The sequence below is a fragment of the Triticum urartu genome, chromosome 3 (genome assembly GCF_003073215.2).
Source record: "Triticum urartu cultivar G1812 chromosome 3, Tu2.1, whole genome shotgun sequence".
NCBI classification, from domain to species: Eukaryota; Viridiplantae; Streptophyta; class Magnoliopsida; order Poales; family Poaceae; genus Triticum; species Triticum urartu.
Genome location: NC_053024.1, coordinates 39,089,175 through 39,102,111, shown reverse-complemented (window position 1 = coordinate 39,102,111; position 12,937 = coordinate 39,089,175).

The window sequence follows — 12,937 nt, the reverse complement described above, 5'->3', positions numbered from 1 at the left end:
TATCTGATACGATACTCCTTGGAACTCCATGCAAACAAATGATCCTAGTCATGTATATCTTTGCCAACTTAGCACTGGTGTAAGTGGTCTTAACTAGAATAAAATGTGCTACCTTTGTCAAACGATCAACTACTACCCATATCGAGTCATAGCCTGCTTTCGTCCTGGGTATCCATTCGGGTATCGGCAATGGTTGTAACAATCCTGCTGGCTTCTGATGCTCTGCCTTTACTCTCTGACATACGTCACAAACTGCTACATATGCTGCAATATCCTTCTTCATTCCGGTCCACCAGAATGTTTCCTTCAAATCCAAATACATCTTGGTATTCCCTGGGTGAATCGAATATGGTGAATCATGTGCCTCTTGCAAAATCAACTTCCTGATCTCTGGGTCATTGGGCACATAAACACGGTCCTCAAACTATAAGGTATCATGCTCATCCTCACGAAATCCCTTTGCTTTTCCTTCACTCAATTTCTCTTTTATAGCAGCAATCTCCTTGTCAGATTTCTGAGCTTCTCTGATCTTATCCATCAATGTTGACTGAATCTCCAATGCTGCTACATAGCCTCTCGGAACTATTTCCAAACATAGCTCACGAAGGTTTTCTACTAACTCCTTTGGTACTTCTCCCGTCATTAAAGTATTGACATGGCTCTTACGGCTCAATGCGTCAGCTACTACATTAGCTTTTCCGGGATGGTAATGCAATCTCATATCATAATCCTTGATGAGCTCCAACCATCTCCTCTGTCTGAGGTTCAACTCCTTCTACATGAAGATGTACTTCAAACTCTTGTGATCCGTGTACACCTCACAATGATTTCCAATGAGGAAATGTCTCCACGTCTTCAATGCATGCACTACGGCTGCTAACTCCAAATCATGCGTGGCATAATTCAACTCATGAGGCTTCAGTTGCCGTGAAGCATACGAAACAATTCTCCCTTCCTGCATAAGCACTGCTCCAAGTCCTCGACGTGAAGCATCGCAATACACCTCATAATCCTTGGTCTGATCTGGCAAAATTAATATTGGTGAGGTAACCAAGCGTTTCTTCAACTCCTGGAAACTAGCCTCACACTCCTCAGTCCATTTGAACTTAGTATCCTTCTTCAACAACTCCGTCATAGGCTTCGCAATCTTTGAGAAATTCTCAATGAATCTCCAGTAGTATCCTGTGAGTCCAAGAAAACTCCGGATCTCTCCAACTGTCGTTGGTGATTCCCATTCGGTTACTGTCTCAACCTTAGTGGGGTCGACTGCTATACCTTCTCCGGATATAACGTGTCCGAGGAATCCAACTTCCTTCAACCAAAACTCACATTTGCTGAATTTGGCGTATAACTGATGTTCCCTTAGTTTCTCCAAAACCAAACGCAAATGTTCCTTATGCTCCTCTTCATTCTTTGAATAAACCAGAATGTCATCAATGAACACTACGACGAACTTATCCAAAAACTCCATAAACACTTTGTTCATCAGGTTCATAAAATAGGCAGGTGCGTTAGTCAATCCAAATGACATAACGGTATACTCATACAGTCCATATCTCGTGGTGAATGCTGTCTTAGGTATGTCCTGCTCTCGAATCTTCAACTGATGGTACCCTGATCGCAAATTGATCTTGGAAAACACTTTAGCTCCTTGCAACCGATCAAACAGATCGTTGATTATTGGCAGTGGGTACTTGTTCTTGATGGTTACTTCATTCAATCCCCGATAATCTACAACCATCCTTAGTGATCCATCCTTCTTTTCTAGAAGTACGGGTGATCCCCAAGGCGAAGAACTTGGGCGAATGTAACCTTTATCCAATAACTCCTTAATCTGATTCTTAATTTCCACCAAATCCTTTGCTGGCATCCGGTACGGTTGCTTCGATATTGGGCCTGTACCTGGCAATAACTCAATCAAAAACTCAATGTCTCTATCCGGTGGCATGCCTGGTAATTCCTCAGGAAATACATCAGGAAAATCCTTTACCACTGGTACTTCTTCTTGCACAACTCCTGTTAGGCAGTTTACTTGTGTCCTGTTTGACACATGCCGGGATACATACTTGATCCTTCTTCCGTCTAGTGTGGTAAGCAAAATTGACTTACTAGCACACTCAATATTCCCTTCATACCTTGATAACCAATCCATGCCTAATATCACATCCAATCCTTGAGATTCCAATACTATTAGGTCTGAGGGAAAAACATAGTTTCCAATCTTTAATGGTAACCGATCACACCATCGTTTAGCCATATACTCCGCTCCTGGTGAGCTTACTAACATGGGTGACCTAAGGGCTTGGGTTGGCAGGTTATATTTATCCACAAATCCCCTTGATATGTATGAATGCGATGCACCAGTATCAAAAAGAACAAGTGCAGTAAATGACTTAACCAGAAACTTACCAATTACTGCATCAGGCTGATCTTCAACCTCCTCCACATTAATGTGGTTCACCTGTCCCCTATTGAAAGGGTTCGGCTTTTTCCTAGAGCTTCCATTGCCATTTCCATTCTAGCCTTCAGGACATTCATTGGCATAATGTCCGATCTTGGAACACTTGAAACAGGTGACTTGACTCAGGTCTCTCTTGGTTGGGGTCGATGGGGTGGTCCGATTCTGGCCGTTGCTTCCTCCATTCCCATTACCATTCTTGTGGCCATTATGGTTGTGCGAACTACCTCCTCCATGGGTATGCTAAAACTAAAATCCTGGTTTAGGGGTAAAATGGTGCTTCTGCTGGGCTCCAGAGTTATTCTTCCCCTGTCCATACTTCCTCTTACGGTTCTCAATCTGCTGTTGCTTCCCTTCAATCATGATGGTACGATCTACCAACTCCTGGTAGTTGTTGAAACTCGCTACCATCAACTGCATGCTTAGTTCATCATTCAGTCCCTCCAGAAACTTCTCCTGCTTAGCTGCATCCGTAGCAACGTCATCTGGGGCATAACGTGCTAACTTGTTGAAATCATCAACGTACTGGCCCACTGTCCTTCCTCCTTGGCGTAAGTTGCGAAACTCACGCTTCTTTATGGCCATAGATCCTGCTGAAACATGGGCAGTGCGGAAAGCTTGCTGAAACTGATCCCATGTGACAGTGTCAACTGGGTAAGTGGCTGTGGAATTCTCCCACCATGCTGCCACGGGTCCATCAAGCTGATGTGCAGCAAACTTCACTTTCTCACCATCTGTGCATCCTGCAGTGGTCAACTCCCTTCCTATCTTGCGGAGCCAATCGTCTGCTACTATTGGCTCAGTGCTATTGGAAAACACCGGCGGATTTAGCCTAAGGAAACGAGCTAAGTGGTCAACAGGTGGTGGTGGTGGTGGGTTGTTGTTGTTGTTCTGCTGGTTCTGGACTAACATCTGCATCAATTGATTCTGCTGCTGGATCAACTGAGTGAGCTCCGGTGGGAATCCATTGTCACGTCTCGGAGGCATCTGAGGGTTTAGAAAAGACGAGAATTAAGAATAGAGTGAGGTCTAAAGGGAAAACACTACCCCAATGCACATGAGAAAAAGCACACAAAATCACTTCATTCAATCAAACAAGGGCTTACAAACGATCTAAAACTATCGCAAAAGTGCCCGAACTAATGTTTACATGGGGGGGGAATACTACTACTATTTGGTGGTCATCTAGAAATTTGAACCGGTGGAAGACTCCATGATATCTGCTCCAGCTTCGTCTTCAAAGTCGGGTTCACATGGATCCGAATCGGTGTCGTCGATGATGATGTAGTTGTCCGGACATGCGATGTACTCGTCCTCCTCCTTGGATACTAACTTCCTCTTGAGTTCTTCAATCTCCTGCTTAATATCGCCATTGTGTCTTGCTAGAGCTACGATCTCGTCCATGTAGTCCTTGCGTGTGGACTTCAGTTCTCCTTCTATCTCGATGATCCTTGCCTTCGCATTCTTCAACTCTATCATGTCATTGCACATCTGATTCTCGTGGCGTCGAATGTGCTGGTTTAACTCCTGGATGAAAGATGCAATGGATCTATCCTTCTTGGTGCTGACTAACTCCCATTGTTCATCTCGGCGTCCGCAAATCTGGTAGATAGTGTCCTTGAGGTCTTCTTGATAAACTTCTCCAATGCGTCCTATGGTGATATGAGCTGCCATGCTCTTCCCCAGACTCCAGGTTGGTGCATTGAAAACACTATCTATGGGCTTCGTGATTGGCGCGAATGTTCTTCTCGGAACGTGAGCTTGAATCTTCCAGCGCTCCTCTTCAGGCAGAGTGGCGTGGAAGGTTCCCGTGAAGCTTGGTAATCCAATGTTCAGGTACTTGGTGACTTCCTTCAAGTGCAATCCAAAAGGTGTGCCTTCATCCGGTTGAGCGTACTTAATCTTCGCGTTCGTCATCCTAAAAGAGTAGAAAAGATGAGGAGTTAGAAAATGAGAAGAGAATAGTGATCTATGGCTTTAACTTAGTGGTCGTGTCCTACAGTCAGCGTGTGCTCTGATACCATCTATGTGGCGACCCGACCCGAATGGATCAAGCCTACTGTGCTCCGGTGTCATCCCTGGATCAGTAATGCTGACACCACACAGTACAGCGAAGGATTTATAGCAGAGTGGCAATCACACACTTATTACATCGTTGTCTCAAAGAGAACTTATTACAATAAATATGGCTTAAGGCCATCTAATGTCGATAATAGCGGAAGACTCAGAAGATAAATGGGTCCATCAACTCCAACGGCATCACTGAGTATAGAACCACGACCTAAAAGCACCTTACTCGTCGTCTGAAAAGTCTGCAACATGAAAGTTGCAGCCCGAAAACGGGTCAGCACATGGAATATGCTGGCAAAGTAACACATAGAGAGTAATGGAAAGTAACAGCGATACTACATGCATATATGGCTGGTGGAAAGCTCTATGGTTACAGTTTTGCGTAAAGCCAGTTTTTCCCTACTGCAAAGGAATAAATTTATTTAACTATCATGGTAGTTGTTAAACATCGAGAATGGTTGACAGCATTCCGATCCCAATTAAGTGAACAATTAAAACCCAACAACATTAATTAGAAGTAACATGATGAGATTCACATGATATTCAAGTACTAGATACTCAAGTTGTCCATAACCGGGGACACGGCTAATCATGATTAGTTTATACACTCTGCAGAGGTTTGTGCACTTTTCCCCACAAGACTCGATCACCTCCGTTTGGTTTCTCGCACTACATGGTGTTTGAGAAGACGGATGACCGAGACACAGTCTTTCAGAAGCGCTAGCACCTTACATGTGGGTAGACCGTACCACCTACAACCCCTACATCTGCTAGTCTACCCGTAAGAGTTCGCACAACTTAATCAACTATGCCAGAGCCCATAATGGCTTGTGGCTGCACACGGAAGTTTCTAGCATGAATGATCTTATGATCCCTTTGAGCCTGGGTGGCGGTCCGAAAAAAAACAGGCAAGTCCTGATAGACATCAGGTGCCTCAATCCACCCAGATGTGTGTTTAAGTTGCCACCTTAGATAAACCATTAAAATTATCAACTCACATCTGTCATGGATATCACTCACCCAATCCACGTCTACTAGCATAGCATGGCATAATAAGCAAACGTAGAAGTAACTCCCAAAGGTTTCATAAAAAACAGTTAATAGGTACTACCTCATCTACTTCCCATCCCACAATTTAATTAGATCCTAATCATGCAGTGTGAGAGGATTGATCTAATGCAATAAAACATGGGTTGTAGAAAAGGTATGATCAAAGTGTTACTTGCCTTGCTGATGATCCGCGAGACCTAGTGAATCGAAGTAACAAGCGGCGCAGTCCGGGTGATCTATCGCAGACAAACAACAAGCACACAATAAGTACTCATCTAATGCATAGGTAAAACTCGAACAAGAGAACAAACCAGAAAGTTCAACATAAGAACTCCGGTTGCAAAGAAAGAACGAACCGAACAAAGAAACAGAAAACAAACGGCGGAAGAAACAACTTGGTTCTAGCAAGTTGAAACTAGGTCAAATTTTACCGGGGCAAAACTGGTTTAAGTTGATTAGACGGAACGGTGGTTTCGAAACGAAACTCCAGGCGCTTGAATCACCTGATTCCGATAAACGAGCGAGAAGAAAGACTAAAACGAGGATCGGATCTGAGATCACGATCGCGGAATAAATCCGATAAAAAGAAAACGAAGAACGGTTAAACGAACGGACGTTCGTTAACCGAGAATAATCGGTGATCACGTTCGTTAGGACGAACGGTCTGAAAGAAGAAAAAAAACCGATCTAGGGTTTCGGAAGAAAACGGAAACAAAGGCAGCGGCGGCTTAAGGCGGCGGTGGCGGCTTAAGGCGGCGGCGGCGGCTTAAGGCGGCGGCGGCGGCTTAAGGCGGCGGCGGCGGCGCTAGGAGGCGGCGGGGCTGGTGCGCGGCTCGGGGCGGGAGGCGGCGGTGGCTGCGGCTTGGGGTGGAGAGGGGGGTCTTGGGGTATTTACAGGAGGGAGGGGGAGAGGGTTTCTTGGGGGAGGGGGCAAGAAAAGGAGGGGGGCGGCAGAGTCCTGCTAGGACTCGGCGCGGCGGGGCTGGCTGGCGCGTGCGGGGAGGAGGCCGGCTGGGCCGGCTGGGCCCTTGGCCCAGGCGGGGCGCTGCTCTCTCTCTTTTTTTTAAATAGTTTCGCGCGCAGAAAAACAAAGAAAAAGAAAACTAAACGGACTCCAAAATTCCTAAGGTAAATTTTCCCGTGAGTCGAACAAAATGAACTCTTCTCCGGGCCTAAAATGCAATTTTTTAAAACACGCATTTTTCCCTATCCAAATAAAAAGCAAACAAAACTCTGGCAAAACCAAAATTTGATTTATTCATTAGATCTTCATTTTTCCTAACTTTGGGAAAGTCATATTATTCCCTCTCTCATTTTGTTTATATTGGAAAAATAATTGAAGATGAAATAAAATAAATCAAATGATCCTCTTTTCCAAAATTTGAGAGAACTCAAATATGAAAATAACGAAATCTCCAACTCTCTCCGTGGGTCCTTGAGTTGCGTGAAATTTCTAGGATCAACCAAAATGCAAGAAAATATGATATGCATGATGATCTAGTGTATAACTTTCCAAATTGCAAATTTGGGATGTTACAAATAAAAAAGAAATCACTACAAAACTATAAGTATTTAGTTCTAAGTAGAAATGAAAAAAAATAGCAAAGAAAAAAAATGCCACCTACTGGGCCACCACGGCCTGAATACGAGTAGAAACCCAACCATGGGCCAGGATTCAGGCCCGCAGCAGGCCCATTAGGCCCACAGGCATTGCAGTGACAGATTAGGCCTGAAAGCCTAAAGTTGAGAGGAGCTCGAGAGGGTGGGCGCAGCAGCGCTTATAAACCACTCCCGAGCCCTCTCAACTAGCTAGGTGGGACTAAACTTTTGGGCGCGGGGCAGCACAAGGCCATTGGTCCCGGTTCATGGGACGAACCGGGACCAAAGGGTGGCATTGGTCCCGGTTCGTGGCACAAACCGGGACCAATGCCCCCCTTTAGTCCCGGTTGGTGGCACCAACCGGGACTAAAGGGGGCATTGGTCCCGGTTGCTGCCACGAACCGGGACCAATACCTTTCCTATATAACCAAACACTCAGGAAATTTCCCCCACCCGCCATTCTTCTCTCCAAACGCCGCCAGGCTGCTGCGCTGCTCCTCGACGCCGGCTGCCCTAACGTCGCCGTCGCCTCCCCTAGCCGCCCGAGGTTGCCGTCGCCGCCCGCTCGCTGTCGCCCGTGCCCTCGCCCGACGCCGTCGCCACTCGCCGCCCTGCCCCGACGCGCGTCGCGTGCCCCGGCCCGCCCGTTGTCGTCGCCTTGCCCCGCCCGTCATCGTGGCCCCGCCCCGCCCGTCACCGTCGCCGCGCCCCGCCCGTCGCCGTCGCCCTGCCCGTTGGTCCGGCCGGCGCCCCTCCCCTGTTTTTTATATATTGTATATGCTTGTGTATATTGCTTCTTTGTGTATATTATGTATATATGTGAGTATATGTATTGTGTATATTGCTTCTTTTCAGATTTTTTTTCATATATATGTTTGTATTTTGTATTTTGGTTTTTTATAAAAATGTATATATGTTTTTATGTTCTCTGTGTATATATGTTCATATATGCAAAAGTTAGATTTAAATATTTAGAAAATGATTATCTATATATGTTCTCTGATTTAGTACATTTTAGGTTAGTTTCATTTTTAGAAAAGTTTTATATATTTAGGAGAGGAAAAAGGAAAATAAGAAGAGGAAAAAGGAGAAGAAGAGGAGAGGAAGAAAAGGAATAGAGGAGAAGAAGAAAAAATAGAAAGTTTCATTTTTCTATTTTTTTCTTCTTCTCCTCTATTCCTTTCGTCTTCTCCTCTTTTTTTTTCTTCTTTTTTTCTTCGATCTTCTCCTATATTCCTTTCTTCTTCTCCTCTTTTTATTTCTTCTTCGTTTTCTTCAACACGAGGGGGGGGGGTTGATGTAACCCCCTCCCGATAACTTCAACACGAGGGAGGGGTCGATATAACCCCCTCCCGATAACTTCAACACGTGGGGGGGTCAATATACCCCCTCCCCGATAACATTATTTTCCTGTGTATGTATGTTGTCGTTGTCGATATTACCCCCTCCCGGATAACTTCGACATGAGGGGCAGTCGATATATATACCCCATCTCGACTATGATAACTTATACCGCGGGAGCACCCCCCGACCCTCTCGCTCGACCAAAACTCTCGAGGACACCCAAACCCTAGAAAAAAAGATGTCGGTGTCCTACCCCCTCCCACCGCGCCCCTACCCGACAAACTCTCTCGAGGCCACCCCAAACCCTTGAAGCGTTGTTGAGGCCACCCCAAACCCTAGATAAGCATCGTCGAGGCCACTAATATGATTCCTTACTATGATTAGCTAGCTAGTTCTACGTTTGCCACTAATATATCCATCTGTCATGTTTGAATAATAATTGCCATGTTGTAAATATTTGTAGAAACTATGGACACCGCCCGAGACGAAGAAAAAGAAGCGTTGTTGAGGGACATAATCGTAGAAGGAAGTGATGCCGTCTCGTTGTTTCTCAACGACACCGATGGTCTGGAAGGAGAGGGTGAAGATGCTGGCTCCGGTGACCTAATGCCGGTGCAAGAAGGAGAACGTGAGGACGGCTCCGGTGACCCAATGTCAGTGCAAGAAGGAGACCGTGATGACGGCTCTGGTAACTGAACCGAGTCCGGCCAGGTATATATATTAGTTAAGCCTGTGCTGACTAGCTAATTGATGCATTCATTGTTTTGGTATCTACGCATATTAATTAATTAAGTCTTTGTTCTTTTTTCTAGCCCTCCGGATCGAGCACAACTGAGGTAAAGAGACGAGGCCCGAAGAAAAAGTTGAGCTCGGATGAAAGGTTTGAGATCATTGCAATCGCGCCCGACGGCCAACCGATTGAACCCATCCGAACAAAGAGCGCATTTGTTGCTCGGTGCGGGGTTCTTGTTAGGGACAAGATCCCGATCAGCATCCAGCAATGGTTAAAGCTGGCTACAGAAGACCCTAAGGTGTCTTACGTCAATGATATGTAGAAAAATGATCTTTGGACTGAGCTGAAGTCAAATTTCACCCTACCGCCAGAGGATGATCCAGAGAAGCCAGTTAAAGAGCAATTAATCAAGTCTTTTGCTCTTAAGAGGATGGCAGACCTATTCAGGAGGTGGAAGAAAGAGCTGAACAGGTTTGTTGATAAAAAAGAGACACCAGAATTCAAGGGCAGATATGAGAAGATCAGAGATCACTGGCCCGCATTTGTGGCCAACAAGATATCGGAAAAGAGTAAGAAGATGTCGGCGACAAACAAGAAAAATGCTGCGAAGAAGAAGCTTCACCATCGCACGGGGTCAGGTGGCTACCTCGTAGCCCGGCCTAAGTGGGCCAAGGCTGAGAATGATCTGGTTGAAAAAGGGATCGAACCAGAGACAATGAATTGGCCAGACCGTTGCCGGATTTGGTTCTTCGGGGCTGGCGGAACCTTGGACTCTGTAACAGGGAAGTGCATTTGGACGGATGAGCAACTTGACATACCCTTGAAGAAGCTTCGGTACTATATCGATGCAGCGCAGAAAGGGACGTTCCTTCCAGACAGAGAGAACGACGAGCTCACAAAGGCCCTCCGAAATCCTGAGCACCCTGGACGGACACGAGGCATGCTAGGCTCCATTCCGTGGAAGGCTGGGTTTGCGAACGCAGGCGGTTACAAAAGCCACGAGAGGAGGAAAAAAGTGCAGCAGACCGAACTGCAGGCGCTGCACGCAAGGGTACAAGCTATAGAGGAACGAGAAGCAAATCGCAGCAAACGACTTGCCGAAGCTTCCCCTGAAGCTACCCCGCCATCTCAGCGGAGAAGCAGCATGGCTTCCACTGAGCTGCTTCAGCCGGAGCTTGTCTCGACGGCTCCTGCCAGCTATCCCGTGGATGCTATCACGGAGGCTCAAAATTGCCACCTTATGACACAATGGATTAATATGAAGGTCAAGGCGGCTGTTGGCTCTGTTTTTCCTAATGAACCCAGCGCAACTTTTCACTGCCGGCCGATTCCAGAAGGATATGCTAAGGTGATGGTGGATGAAATAACGGAGGGATTTGAGGACCTCCCGCTTGACCACCCTACCGGAGAAGGGGAGACTCAGCTGGGCTCTTCTCTGAAGACTCCATGCCTATGGTGGAAGGAGCTCATCAACCTTCCGAACTAGACGCCTCCGCCTCCTCCTCCTCCTCCTCCGGCGAGTCAGGGCACTCCGCCTCCTCCACCGCCTCCTCCTCCGACGAGTGATGATCAGGGCCCTCGGCCGGCTCCTTCTCCAGCGCGTGGCGGCACTCCGCCTCCTCCGCCTGCACCGGCGCGCCCGAGCAGCCAGCCTCCTCCTTCTCTGCCTCGTCAGCAAGGGCGGAAGAGACCCGCCGCCGCTCCGGCAGCTGCTCCGATGCGTCGTAGTCCTTCTCCTCCGCCTTGTAAGCAAGTAAAGAAGACAGCCGCTCCGTCTGTTCGGACAGCGTCTAGCAGTACAGCCAGAGGCGGGAGGACATACAGATTCGGTCCTTCTCTGAAGACTCCAGAGAAGTTACCATACGAGAGGACCCCGGAGGAGAACGCAAAGATCGCGCGAACCGAAGTGGATGACTGGTTTCAAGGGTTGAAAGCAAAGAGACATCCACCTCCGGAGGAGAAGGTAGATCTGGTGAAAGTGAAGCGCACTCTGGCTGCCCTGGCAAAACCACCCAAGTCTCCGCCGAAAGGCAACTATGAGCGCATTATTGCAAAGACATGGGCCGAAGCTGAGCGGTCGGGAAGTACAGTCAGTGATCAAAGGATGAAAGAACGACGAGTAGCTGGTTAACAAATTGCCCAGCTCGGCGAACAAGCGAAGCAATCGTGCCCCCCGCTCAAGGTGCCTAGCGACATCGTCGATCCGAGGATGGTGCCCGGTTATAGCAATCTTGACGATTACTTGCCCGATGATGTACATTATGATCCCATGGAGGTGTAGATACACAGATACGAGTACGGGAAGCCTCTCGTCAAAGATGAAAAATCTCTATCAACGATGATGCGAAGATTGCATGATTGGTACTTGAAAATCTGCAGAGTGTCTGGGGGGAGGAGTACTTTGTATGCGAGAGTTAAACCGGAGCATGACCTCGTTGGAATTGAACTGTTGCCTATTCCATTTGAGGAGTTCTACCAGTTTTTCAATCAATTGGCCCTCGATAAAGCAACGGTCACCTGCTACTATCTGTAAGTACTACTACTTCTGTCATTAAGTCTCTCTATATAGCTCAGCTCTTTCATTGCATCTATTTATAATTATCCTCACTATATTATGCAGATTGAAGATCGCCGAATTGAAGAAAAGACAAATCGGTGATATTGGGTTCGTTAACACATATCTCATAGATGCAACTAAGGTTGAACATCGTCCCGAAGATACCGAGGCCAACTTGCTACGATCATTCAAAATAAATGAACACAAAGATATAATACTCTTTCCTTACAACTTCAAGTGAGTGTTACTGTCTTGTGCATATTCGGTTTCCCTTATATATTAGTCCAGGTTATAGTAATGTAATTGATGAGTTATGCATGTGTGCGCAGGTTCCACTATATTCTCCTAGAGATTAGGCTTGAGAAGGGAGTAGTAACTGTCTGGGACTCTAGACAAAAAGATCCCCAGGAGTATGCGGACATGACTGAAATCCTCAAGAAGTAAGTTAAATCGATCATTATCCACCATATCAGCAACTTTGTTCATTTCCTGATATCAAGTAATTGTTTTCTTTGTCTGGCAGGGTTTGGAGAAAATTCACCAGAAAAGCTCCGGGACTGCCGAAGGAGCTGCAATTTAGACACCCGAAAGTAAGTACTATAGTAGCATGTTCCGCGCATCTCCTAGTGATTCAAGCGCTAGTTTCATCAATACCATTTGGCATTCTTGATTATCAGTTTGATTGACCTCTATTTCTTGTAAAGTGGTTGTGGCAGGAACAAGGGAATGATTTCTGTGGATACTACGTCTGCGAGTCCATCCGCCACACGACCTGTGAGCGGGGGGGGCTACTCTGCCGAACAATATGAAGTGCGCAAATAACAATATTCATAATTTTATTTTATTACCATCATTTGTGTTGATTTTCATTCATTAATATATATGTATTGACCCCCTTCTTCAAATTAGATGTTCCGGATGCGGGATGAACTCCTAGTACCAGATCGCATGCGAGCAATTCAAGAGGAATTGGCGGCATTCTTTCTTGACCACATGATCGCTGAAGACGGAGAATACTATGTGGACCATGCGTCCGTAATTTAGCAGATTATATTTGTAAGAGATAATTATTGTATATATGTAGCCGGTAGTGTCGGATAGATATACGAGAACTTGTTGTTCGACC